This window comes from Perognathus longimembris, chromosome 10, assembly GCF_023159225.1.
Source record: "Perognathus longimembris pacificus isolate PPM17 chromosome 10, ASM2315922v1, whole genome shotgun sequence".
Classification (NCBI taxonomy): domain Eukaryota; kingdom Metazoa; phylum Chordata; class Mammalia; order Rodentia; family Heteromyidae; genus Perognathus; species Perognathus longimembris.
The window spans coordinates 50,556,482-50,569,375 of NC_063170.1; the positions used below are offsets into that span (position 1 = coordinate 50,556,482).

General features: G+C 36.4%; 1 protein-coding gene across 3 annotated transcripts in view; it reads right to left on the reverse strand.

Moving 5' to 3' along the window:
• Positions 1-12,894, reverse strand: part of Fhit (fragile histidine triad diadenosine triphosphatase) — a 1,290,154-nt gene that overhangs the window by 815,346 nt on the left and 461,914 nt on the right. The gene's annotated exons all lie outside the window — the stretch shown is intronic.

Below are 12,894 nucleotides of genomic sequence, written 5' to 3' on the forward strand. Positions count from 1 at the left end.
ATGCAGATTTTCCTACACTCTGTAAAATACTAGAAAGTATCAATGCCTTGGACCCTTGCCAGTCTGAGAAAAAGTTACTTTAAGTATGGTTGCTCTGATAACGAATCAGTATGAAAATCTTGTTGGTATTTTATGTTTCTTCCATTGTGAATGACTTTTAGATATTTTTTGTTTTTTTTATTTCATTGTAACTGATTATTGAGAGCATAAAGAAAACTTTAATTTTTATGTATTTATTTACAGCCAGCCAGCTTCCATATTTATTACAAGTAATACTATGAAACAGAATACTATGGAACTTTTCTAGGAATATAATCCTACCACTATATAAAATTAAGATAGCCTTTCATATTTTCCAATATTTTTATTGCTTAGTTTTCAATTTAGTTACATCAGGCAGATCTGTTATATAGTACTAAGGAACCATACTGACATACCTCTGCAATTTTCCTAGTTTAGTATGAACAGATTTTATATTTCACTTTGTAATTTAATGCTTCATACTCTATTTTAGCAAATGTCCTTCTATGGCTCCTTCTGTTTATTATGTTATAAAAAAAATTCCTGGTCAATTTTATCAAATTGTTGGCTTGTTTTCTGAGATGAATAGAATCTCACCCCCACCCTCCACTCCAACATACACCTCAATCTATGGCTATCTGGATGTAATTACTTAAGACGAAAAAATGAGTCCGATGTTATTACTGGGTGGAATACAATGGGTCCTTATCCAATGACTGGTATACTCGAGAAAACATATCAGGAAGAAGGCCAGCTGATGAGGGAGGCAAAGACAAGAATGATACCCATGCCCAGGAATGTCAGTGACATCTGGCAGCTCTAAGAATGTAGCAGGTGGCTGGGGATATGGCCTAGTGGCAAGAGAGCTTGCCTCATATACATGAGGCCCTGGGTTCAATTCCCCAGCACCACATATACAGAAAACGGCCAGAAGTGGCGCTGTGGCTCAAGTGGCAGAGTGCTAGCCTTGAGCAAAAAGAAGCCAGGGACAGTGCTCAGGCCCTGAGTCCAAGGCCCAGGACTGGCCAAAAAAAAAAAAAAAACAAAGAATGTAGCAGGAGGTCAGGAAGAATCACCCTTCAGAAGTTGCACAGAAAGACCATGGCTCTGCTGGCACATTATCTAGTTTGGTAATTTCTATGGCAGCCCTAGGAAACTCATATAAACTGACATTATTATGTCATTGTGGTCATTTTATTTTATGTGTTCATATGATAATGGTATGGATACATTTCCAAGTCTGAGGCAGATTGCAGCTTTCACAGTAACTCTATTTCAGACATTTACTTATATTTTCATAAGCAGACAGACCTTGTGATCTGTATTTTTAAGTATATACTTCTTCAGAAATATGAAATTCATGAAAAATATCCTGTTAGATACATATATATCCATTTTTGAAACAAAAGTTAGATATTTGTGCAGTTAATTAAGGCCCATTCCCTCGTTCTCTATAGTTTTGGATTATCTGATAATCAAAGCTTAAATTTAACTGTAAAAATATCTGCGCCTCATGCCTTTTTCAGTGGTACATCTTTAGTAATCTCTTTCATTTTATAAATATTGGTATTTCTTTCACTTTGCTTATGTAAATACTGATTTTATATAAGCACACTAATTTGACCATATGTTCGAGTGAATGGCTTCAAATGCTTTTTAGATGAAAACTGTACCCATTTTAATTGGCAGAATTGTCCAGAAATCTGAGAGGGTATGTGCACCTTTGCTCATTGACTAGTACATGTGGAGTGAATCAAAAGAGAGCACTCTTCAAGAAATGAAATGAGTGGTTCTTCACTTGAAGATAAAAGCCCCAAACTCACGACCCTGCTGCTGGTTTAGAATCTCTGAACACATGCATGGGCAAGGCTTCATGTGGATCATGAGAACTGTGTCACAGTAAAACCGACACAGTCTTGAAGTAATTTGATATTCCTCCAGAGCCTTGGCAAAACTCTTCAGGAGACTTCTTGACATTTCCATTGAGTTACAACAAAGCTCTTACTTTTTTTTTAGATAGTTGGCTAAATAAAAAAACAACAACAAAGAATTATTCTTTTCTCACACCTGCACACATTTTAAAATACCCCCAACTTTTCTAAGAAACAATCTTCTCTACAAGTCTCCCAGACTTTATTCTCATATCCTTTTATTCATAGCAGATGGAGGAAATTAGAGTAACATATTTGCTCTAAAATCATTAGTGCTACATCAGCACTTCCAATCTAAATGGCATTTCAAGGGGTTATTGTTACATAGAGCAGGAGTTTGCTCTAGGCAGAAAGAAACATAAAAACAAATTTAAAAATGGAACTTTCTTTTCTTTGCAATTAGCTTTTGCTTCTTAATTCCTTCAACTATGCCCTATTTGGATTTTAAACACATATCAAAGAATGGAGTGGTTCAACTCAATCAGAGGTCATACTTTAGTCACTACTCCAACCTCTGAATCCTTGGATAAAGCTTTGGAGCAATCACTTACAATAATCATTAATGTACTATGACTTTGTAGGTTGTTCCTGATATCACCCTGTCTTTTAGCTTCATGAAATGCCTAAAAATAAACACTTTACATAGAGAGTTTCAAGTGCCTGCCACATCTTCCCAAAGTTAGCCACTACTGGAATAAGAAATGAACCAATCCATAAGGGTTCCTTTAGCTACACTGCATTAACTACACTGTGGGATTTTAAAAACCATGTCTAAGATAATACATACTTGGAAAAAATGCAGTCCTCTTGAGGAGAATGATACAAGATAGCAATAATCATACTTTAAATTTCTATACTGCATTACAATTTTCAAACTACTTTCCTTTCACGGCACTTATTTTATCCTCATGTTAAATCTATAATGGATGCAGCATAAAAGAGAAAGGAGACAAAAAACACAGAACTTTAGAGACGAAAGTGACATTAAAGACATCAATAACCTGCTTACAGATAAGAAATGAGACTAAAGGGAAATACAGACACTCACTCTGTTTCTAAGCTAAGCAAGGAAGGAGATGAAAAGCTAAGGCTGCTTACCACAGAAGTTAGAACAGGAGTCACAGAAATGAGATGAGGAAAGGAAAGACAACAATAACAAAGAATGCTAGTGATTTTAATGATTTTTTTTTCAAAAAGCAATTGCTTTGAATTAGATTTTGAAATTCAATAATAGTTTCTAAGGACCACTTGGCTATGGTAGTTTTATGCCTTTATTCCATATCTTAGAAAAAAGTACCATTGTGAAACTTCTTAGCTTCCAATAGATATGTTCAAGTATTTGAAGTATTTGTTCATGTAGATACAAATAGTGTAGCATATATACCATTTTTAATTAACTATATAATTACAAAGCCAAGCCTAATCATTCTACCTATGAAGAGGCCAGGTGTGGTGGTATATTAATGTAATCCCTACTGCTCAGGAGGTAGACATGAAGAGAATAACAGTTCAAAGCCCAAGCAAAAAGTTAATGAGACCACTATATTAACAAATAAGCTGGGCACGATGGTGTATATAGGTAATCTCAGCTATAAGGGAGGCATAGGTAGGAATATGATCTGAGGCCAACTGTAGGCAAACAAAGAAACCCAGAAAACCCTAACTGAAAAATAACTAAGGACAAAAAAGGGAGTCTATGAATATGGCTCAAGTGGTAGAGCACTGAACCAGTGACTGAGGATGTGAGTTCAAACCCCAGTACTTTACCCACCCATCAATCCTTGAACTGTCCTCGGTTTGTCATGCCAGCATATGCTAGTTGACTGTCTTCATATTATAATTTACTTAAGATAAAACATAGTATAAAAATAATCTTTCCTTTAAGTGAGAACATATTAAGACCATACATTTTCTGTTACATTATTCTAAGCAATATTTTAAACAAAATATAGACTATTAAATAGCACATTTTATTATAATATTACTTATTACAACTACCTATCTTAAGCTGGGCACCAGTGGCTCATGCCTATAATCCTAGCTACTGAGAAGGCTGAAATCTGAGGATCACAATTTGATCCAGCATAGGCAGGAAAGTCCCTGAGACTCTTGTCTCTAATTAGTCACCAGAAAACTCGAAGTTGTACTATGGCTCAAAGTGCTACAATACAGCACTAGCCTTGAACAAAGAGAGTTCAGGGAGAGCTCCCAGGCACAGAGTTCAAGCCCTAAGTCTGGCAGAAAAACCCACCCTCTCATATAAGAAGATATATACACATATATCTACAAATATATATATAGAAATATGCATATCTACATGCATGTGGACATATGTGCAAATATATACACATACATGTTTATGTGCATTACACATACTATACACATATATAATAGTGGCTATTTTCCACCGCATCTGGGAAATAATAATTCTAATAAGAGATACCTCTATAGGCAGATGCAAAGAGGTAAAAACATTAAAGGAGGAATTTTTATTATTTTACAAAGAAGAAACTCACTGAGGTGTTGAAAGATCATATCAAGGTTAGAGGAGAAATCTCTGTTAGAAGGAACAGTTAATTTACTGTCAGGATGCACAATAATAACCTCGACATTTTAAAACTGCATTTTGTCACCTATAAACGTGTGGGAATAGAGAATGTAAAAACATACCGTGTGACACACCATGGAAAGTTTTCTCATTCTCTTCAAAAAGGAAGAACAAATATCTCTATTTCTATTACAGATCTGCACAATACATACTTGCATCTCATTTGCTCTGATTCATTTAGATTTTGCTGAAGTCTGTTTTTGTCCATTTTCATCATTTGAAAGGTTTTTAAAAAGGCAAAAATTCAACAGCAACAAAAAAGGCCTCAAAAGATGCTGTCAGATGAAAATTTCAAAGGAAATGAGCACATGAATTAGAGAAGCAAAATCCCAGTTAAACAATCATGGCAAGTAACATCTTTTCTCATCTTGCCCAAGAATTAATTGCACTGCTGAAATTAGACATCCAGCCTACTCAGTGCAAACTGAAGCCCAAGCCAGAAGCAAACTCTTTGAATAACAATATTGCCTTCTCAGTCTTTACCATGGCTACAGGTCTGACATTTCGCTCAATATTCCACCCAGGTGCACTGTGACTATGACAAAAGGACTCTGCAGGCATGGCTGGCACATCTGTAGTGAGTGGCAGGCAGTGGAGGTGGGCAACAAGTGCCCTCACTGGCTTAATGAGCCCAGAGGCTTTCTGTAGACTTTTTGCATTCCAGGGCTAAGCAAATGACATAAAAAGTAGACAATACACTGACCATTTTAATCACTTAACACACACTTCTATGATCTACTATAACTTTCTAATGGCTGTCTGACACACAAGACTTGACAGGTGTACATTTTTCTTCTGCCTCTTTAAATGGGCACTTGAGACTTTTATACTTGGATAGAGATAGCCTTAACATAGAATTTATTTATAAATACATGCAAGAAGAGATTATAAATCATAAAGCCAAATGAGATGAAATTTTCTTGGTTATTTTTTTCCTTTCTATATTCCAGTCAGATCCTTTGGCTCTAGAACTTTCTCCCAGGAGTTGTCAGGCATTGCTAATTAGTTAGTCCATCTGCAGCCAGTGCAGCCAAGCCCTGCCTACAAGGTAGTAATCTGAATCAAGTCTCTTTGGCAGTGCCCATTACTATTACTGGGATGCCTGTTGAAAATCTCCTTAATATTAGAATGACATATTAACCTTTCCCAAACATTTCAGAAACTTTTCTTTAAAATAACAAATGGCAAAGAAACCCATGAGGAAATGCTCATCATCTCTGGCCATAAGGGAAATGAAAATCAAAACAACCCTGAGATTCCATCTCACTGCGGATAGATTGGTCAACATTGTGAATTCTAACAACAATAAATGTTGCCATAGATGGGGGAAAAGGAACCCTATTGGGAATGTAAACTATTACAACCACTCTGGACAGCAGTCTGGAGGTTCCTCAAAGAACTCAATATAAATCTTCCCTACAACCCAACCATCCCACTCCTGGATATCTGCCCTGAACATCATGAGCCAGGATATGATAAAGACACCTGCACATCCAATGTTAAATGATATACTATTCACAATAGCCAAGATATGGAAAAGAGCCCAGGTGCCCCACCATAGATGAGTGGATCCAAAAAATATTATATGGTACCTATATACAATGGAATTTTACACAGGCATTACAAAGTAGAATATTATGTCATTTTCAGGGAAATGGAGTTAGAACAAATCATGTTAAGCTAAGAAAAACAACACGTGCTCTTTGATATACAGAAACTAGATAATACACTGGGATATGATAAATTTAAACAAATAAATACAATAAAATAACATTCACATTTGGGAATCATTCATGGAAAGAAAATATTCCCAAAGATGTTGATGTACTTCCCAAACATCTTTTTAGGAAAAATGTGGCAACACAAATCATGATATTTTACCCTACTGACAATATTTTAGGAACACTGTCTCAGATTTTTAAATACTGTTCAAAACTCAAAATTTTAAAGTCTATATGGCATTTTGTTATATAAATATACTGTAATTTCCAATTATTTCCATATTTTTGACACTTTACAGTTACTTTCAAGTTATGATAAGTAATGCTCTAGAGAACATCTACATAAATACATTTTTAAATCACATTCTGCTTTTGGCTAAGTAAAGATCTCTCCTTGAAAATAAAAACACAGGATTGGCAAAGTTTAATTTCTAGGATAATTCTATCCTAGGAAGGAATTGCTATCAGTCAACCAGTTCCTAAAGAAGAATTCTAGTAAGTCACCATCTCCCAATATCTATATAGGAAGAAACTGACCTTAATTAATGGCCAATTCTCCAAATCAGATGGCACGTGTAACACAGTAACCAGTGACATGGGAAGACCACATCACATTGTACCAGAAGAACCTTCACTTCAAGGAAGGACATTTGCCTGGTGACTGAACTTTCTTCCTTTTCAGAGCAAAGAGCCCTTGGGAAAGTATGTTGATGTATAAGAACTAGGGAGACTAGTTTACTATCACTGGCTTGTATGAATTTGCCTGTCTATTTACAAGTGATAAGCAACATAAATTTATAATCTAAAAAGCCAGAATGTAGTGGAGCCGCTTTCTGTAGTTGCCAAGACTTTTTCTTCTCATGACTTTGACAGTACCAGTCTGAAGGAAAATGTAATTGGTATTCAAATTGAAAATTCATATTTTAGAATCCAGTGAGTAATTGGATATCATGTTTTAACCTATCATTTGGGAGGATATTTAGAAAGATATCATTCATTATTAGAAAGAACAGGTGTTGCCAAAGCTTATTCAAAGGAAAAACATATTTTCAGAGTCAAAAATTAGGAAGAAATAGTAAGAGCTGAGGAAAGTAAAGTTATACCTTCAATGTGTTAGAAAAAACTATTAATCTCAGTTAGGGGCTGTAGCTAGTAACATTTCTAAACAAACTTAGCCACAAAGTCTTTTTGCTATATATTGCTCTTGTTTCTAGCTACTTTCCTGGGTTTCTGTAGGGCATTTCAGGGGAGGGTATTCTCAGAACAAACTTTAAATAATAATAATTTATTGTCAAAGTGATGTACAAAGGGGTTACAGTTTCATATAAGGCCATAGGTATATTTCTTGTATTATTTGTTACCTCCTCCCTCACTCCCCACTCTCCCCGACCCTTTCCCTCTCCTCCCATGAGTTGTTCAGTTGTTTTACACCAAATGGTTTTGCAAGTATTGCTTTTGGGGTCGTTTGGCTTTTTATCCTTTGTCTCTTGATTTTGATATTCCCTTTCACTTTCCTAGTTCTAATACCGGTATATACAGTATCCAGGGTACTCAGATGACATACAGTGATAGCGCAGGTACAACCACAGGAAAGGGATACAAGAGGAACAAAAGAAGCTATAGTTTCACAGGGCACGTTGAAAGTAATTACAACAGTGATATAACACTCATTTCCATAACATGGATTTCATTTCAATTAGCATCCTCTTATGCATTCATAGGGGCATAGCTATTAGGCTCTTGTGATCCTTGGCTGTGACTGGCCTAAACTTGTGCTAATTATTCCCTGTGAGGGCAACCATAGAGTCCATGTTTCTTTAGGTCTGGCTCACTTCACTTAGTATAATTTTTTCCAAGTTCTTCCATTTCCTTACCAATGGGGTAATGCCATTCTTTCTGATAGAGGCATAAAACTCCATTGTGTATATGTACCACATTTTCCAGATCCATTTGTCTACTGAGGGGCATTTGGGTTGGTTCCATATTTTAGCTATGACAAATTGTGTTGCGATGAACATGGTTGTGCTGGTGGCTTTAGTGTGTTCTTTTTTTTTTTTAAGTTTTTATTATAAAACTGATGTACAGAGAGGTTACAGTTTCATACGTTAGGCATTGGATACATTTCTTGTACTGTTTGTTACCTTGTCCCTCATACCCCCCTCCCCCCTCCCCTTTTCCCACCCTGTGGTGTTCAGTTCACTTACACCAAACAGTTTTGAAAGTATTGCTTTTGTTGTTGTTTCTCTTATTTTACCCTTTGTCTCTCAATTTTGGTATTCCCTTTGAATTTCCTAATTCTAATACCAGTACACACTGTTTCCCATACACTCAGATAAGATTACAGAGATAGTGTAGATACAATCACAAGAAGGTGATACACAAACATCATCAATAGTAAAAAATTCAGATACACATGGGATGTTGAAAGTAGTTACAACTGTGATATAACAATCATTTCCATAAAATGGAGTTCATTTCACTTAGCATCATCTTATGTGATCATAAGGGTATAGCTATTGGGCTCTTGTGATCCTCTGCTGTGACTTGCCTACACCTGTGCTAATTATTCCCAATAAGGGAGACCATAGAGTCCATGTTTCCTTGGGTCTGGCTCACTTCACTTAGTATAATTTTTTCCAAGTCCTTCCATTTCCTTACAAATGGGGCAATGTCATTCTTTCTGATAGAGGCATAAAATTCCATTGTGTATATGTACCACATTTTCCTAATCCATTCATCTACGGAGGGGCATCTGGGTTGTTTTCAGATTCTCGCTATGACAAATTGCGCTGCAATGAACATTGTTGTGCTGGTGGCTTTACTGTGATTTTGTTTGTGTTTTTTTGGATAAATACCCAAAAGTGGGGTTTCTGGATCATAGGGGAGTTCTACATTTAGCCTTCTGAGGAATCTCCATACTGCTTGCCAGAGTGGCTGAACCATTTTACATTCCCACCAACAATGAAGTACGGTTCCCTTTTGGCCACATCCCCTCCAACAACTGTTATTGTTAGTTTTCTTGATATATGACATTCTTACTGGGGTGAGGTGGAAGCTCAATGTTGTTTTGATTTGCATTTCCTTTATGGCCAGTGATGTAGAGCACTTTTTCATATGTCTCTTGGACATTCTCATTTTCTCATCAGAGATGTCTCTTTGTAGGTCTTTAGCCCACTTGATGAGTGGGCTATTAGTTCTTTGCGGTTTTGTTTTGGAGGAAGGTAATTTTTTTAGTTCTGCATATATTTTAGATATGAGGCCTTTGTCTGTTGTATGGCCGGTAAAGATCTTTTCCCAATCTGTGGGCTTTCTGTTTATCTTGCGAGCTATGTCCTTTGCCCAGCAGAAGCTGTGGAGTTTGATGCAGTCCCATTTGTCCAACAGTTCTTTGATTTCTTGCATTTCTGGGCCTTTGTTAAGGAAGTTTCGTCCTGTGCCAAGGAGCGCAAGTGTTTCTCCTACTCCTTCTTGTAGTGTTTTCAGGGTATCTGTTTTAATTTCGAGGTCTTTGATCCATTTGCAATTGATTTTTGGTGCAGGTTGATATATAAAGATTTAGTTTTATTTTGTTGCAGGTGTTGAACCAGTTTTGCCAGCAACATTTATTAAAGAGGCTCTCTTTCTTCCATCCTATTTTGTTATCTCCTTTATCAAAGATTAAGTAGGCATAGTTCTGCAGGTTCATTTCTGGGTCATCAGTTCTGTTCCATTCGTCTTCAGGCCTGTTCATGTGCCAATACCAAGCTGTTTTTATTACTATAGCTTTGTAACACAGCTTGAAGTTTGGTATTGTAATTCCTCCAGCACTGTTCTTTCTGATTAGGATTGTTTTTGCTATTCTGGGTCTTTTATTGTTCCATGTGACTTTCTGGATTACTTCTTCTATTTCATTAAAAAATGGTGTTGGGATATTAATGGGTATTGCAATGAATCTGTAGATAGCCTTTGGCAATATTGCTATTTTGACTATATAAATCCTCCCAATCAAGGAGCATGGGAGGTTTTTCCATTTCCTTAGTTCTGCCTTAATTTTGTTTTTCATGTTTTTAAAGTTCTCATCATAGAGGTCTTTCACTTCTTTGGTTAAGGTTATTCCTATGTATTTTACGGTTTTTTTGAGGCTATTTCAAAAGGAGTTGCTTTCCTGATTTCGGCCTTGGTTTTTGGATCATTGGCATATAGAAAAGCCATTGATTTCTGAGTGTTTATTTTATACCCTGCTACTTTGCAAAAGTTTTGGATCAGCTCAAGTAGCTTGGGAGTAGAGTCTATGAGGTTCTTTAGATACAGGATCGTGTCATCTGCAAAGAGAGAGAGTTTGACTTCATCTTTTCCTATTTGGATTCCCTTTATGCCATCCTCTTGTCTTATTGCTCTGGCTAGGAATTCTAGTACTATGTTGAAGAGGAGAGGAGAGAGCGGACAAACTTCTCTTGTTCCTGATTTTAGAGGAAATGGCTTTAGCTTTTCCCCATTAAGAGTAATGTTTGCTGTGGGTTTGTCATAGACAGCCTTAATTATATTCAGGAATGTTCCCTGGAATCCTAGTTTCTCCAAAGCTTTTATCATGAATGGGTACTGGATTTTATTAAATGTTTTTTCTGCATCTAGCGAAATAATCATGTGATTCTTGACCTTGTTCAGGTTGATGTGGTGGATTATGCTGATTAACTTGCATACATTGAACCAGCTCTACATACCGGGGATGAATCCAGTTTGGTCATAGTGTATGATTTTTTTGATGACCTGTTGAAGTCTATTGGCCAGAATTTTGTTGAGAATTTTTGCATCAATGTTCATCGGTGTACAGTTCTCTTTCCATGATGAGTCCCTGCCTGGTTTTGGGATGAAAGTTATACTGGCATCATAGAATGTGTTTGGTAGCGAACTTTCTCTTTCTCTTTCAACTCATTGAAGAGTTTGAGAAATATTGGTGTGAGTTCTGTTTTGAAGGTCTTTGAATTCTGCTGTGAATCCTTCTGGACCTGGGCTTTTCTTGGATGGGAGATCTCTTATTGCTGTTTCTATTTCAATTCTGGATATGGGTCTGTTTCAAAGGTTTAAATCTTCATGGTTGAGTTTCGGAATATCAATTTTTGCTAGGAAATAGTCCATTTCTTCCAAGTTCTTGAATTTGTTGGTCTAAAGGTTTGCAAAATATTCCCTTATAGTGTTCTGAATTTTGGTTGTTTCTGTGGTGATGTTACCTGTTTCATCTCTGATGTTGTTTATTTGGGTGTGCTACCTTCGTTTTTTGGTCAGATTTGCAAGGGGTCTGTATATTTTGTTAATTTTTTCAGAGAACCAACTCTTCATCTTGTTGATTCTTTTGTGTGTTTTTTTTTACTCTAAGTCATTTAATTCTCTCAGAACAAACTTTAAGAAAGTGTTTCTCTTGACAAGTGGCTTTCAAACATTTCAATGTCAGTACTCATTTATATTCTTTAAGAATTGTTGAATGCCCCAAAAAGCTCTTATCTATAACTATAAATACAATATTATAAATTGAAGTAGAACACTTCAAAAGCACTGTTAACTCGATTAGGGAAAAGAGGTTTAGCTCAGTGGTAGAGCATGTGATTAGAATGCACAGGCTCCTGGGTTCCATTTCTCATACAGTCGTGAAGCTTGAACTCTGTGCCTGGGTGCTGCCTCTAAGCTCTCTAGCTTGAGGCTAGCACTCTGCCACTTGAACCATAGCACTGCTTTCTGATGGTTAATTGAAGATAAGTCTCATGAACTTTCTTGCCTAGGCTGGCTTTGAACTGCGATTTTCAGACCTTAGCTCCCTGAGTAGCTAGGAATACAGGTATGAGCCACCAGTGTCCAGCAGCAATTTATAGTTGAAGTAATCCAAATAATGCAGGAGGGGCATTTTAGTAACATTTTCAAAAAATGATCGATACTTTCTGGCACTGCATCATAACTTGACAAATGGTAGTTTCTTTAATTGTCTGTTACGTTATGGAACCACATCAATAAAAATTTCTCATTCTGTTATGTGAAAACCTATGGTCTATATGGCACTGTGAATGGATCTTTTCTCTATGCAAAATTTTGTGAGACTATGCAACATTCTGGTCGAAAATATTGGCTCACTGAATTATGCAGATCTTTCAAACACTGACACATTTCATTATATGATATAAAAAGAATTACATTTGTTAATATCATCATTGATCTCATTGGAAAACTGTCAAGCATCTGGTGGCAGATACAAGTTTCCCAAAATTTGAAATTTTGCTTGAAAGTTGGAACCCTATTATTGACAAACCATACTGCCCAATAGTTTACTTAAGATGACAGGCTGACTTTTTGCATTAGAAAATATCTGAGAAGTATCTCAGTCTTTACAACCTGATAGTTCCTGTCAACTGTTCTTTTAGGGAACAAATGGCAGTCTATGCACACAGTGGCTAGTTCAGGACACAATTCAGTGTCATAGAGTGCTTGCTAGAGATAACCATGTTATTATCCAATACACAATATGCAGCAGATTTTATGCATGCTTCCCACTTTATCATAGATTTGTACCTAACCATTGAAACTTCAAAAGATACCGAGGACACATAATGAGGAGAGACAGAGTTTTCAACAAAGGGTGAAAACTGGA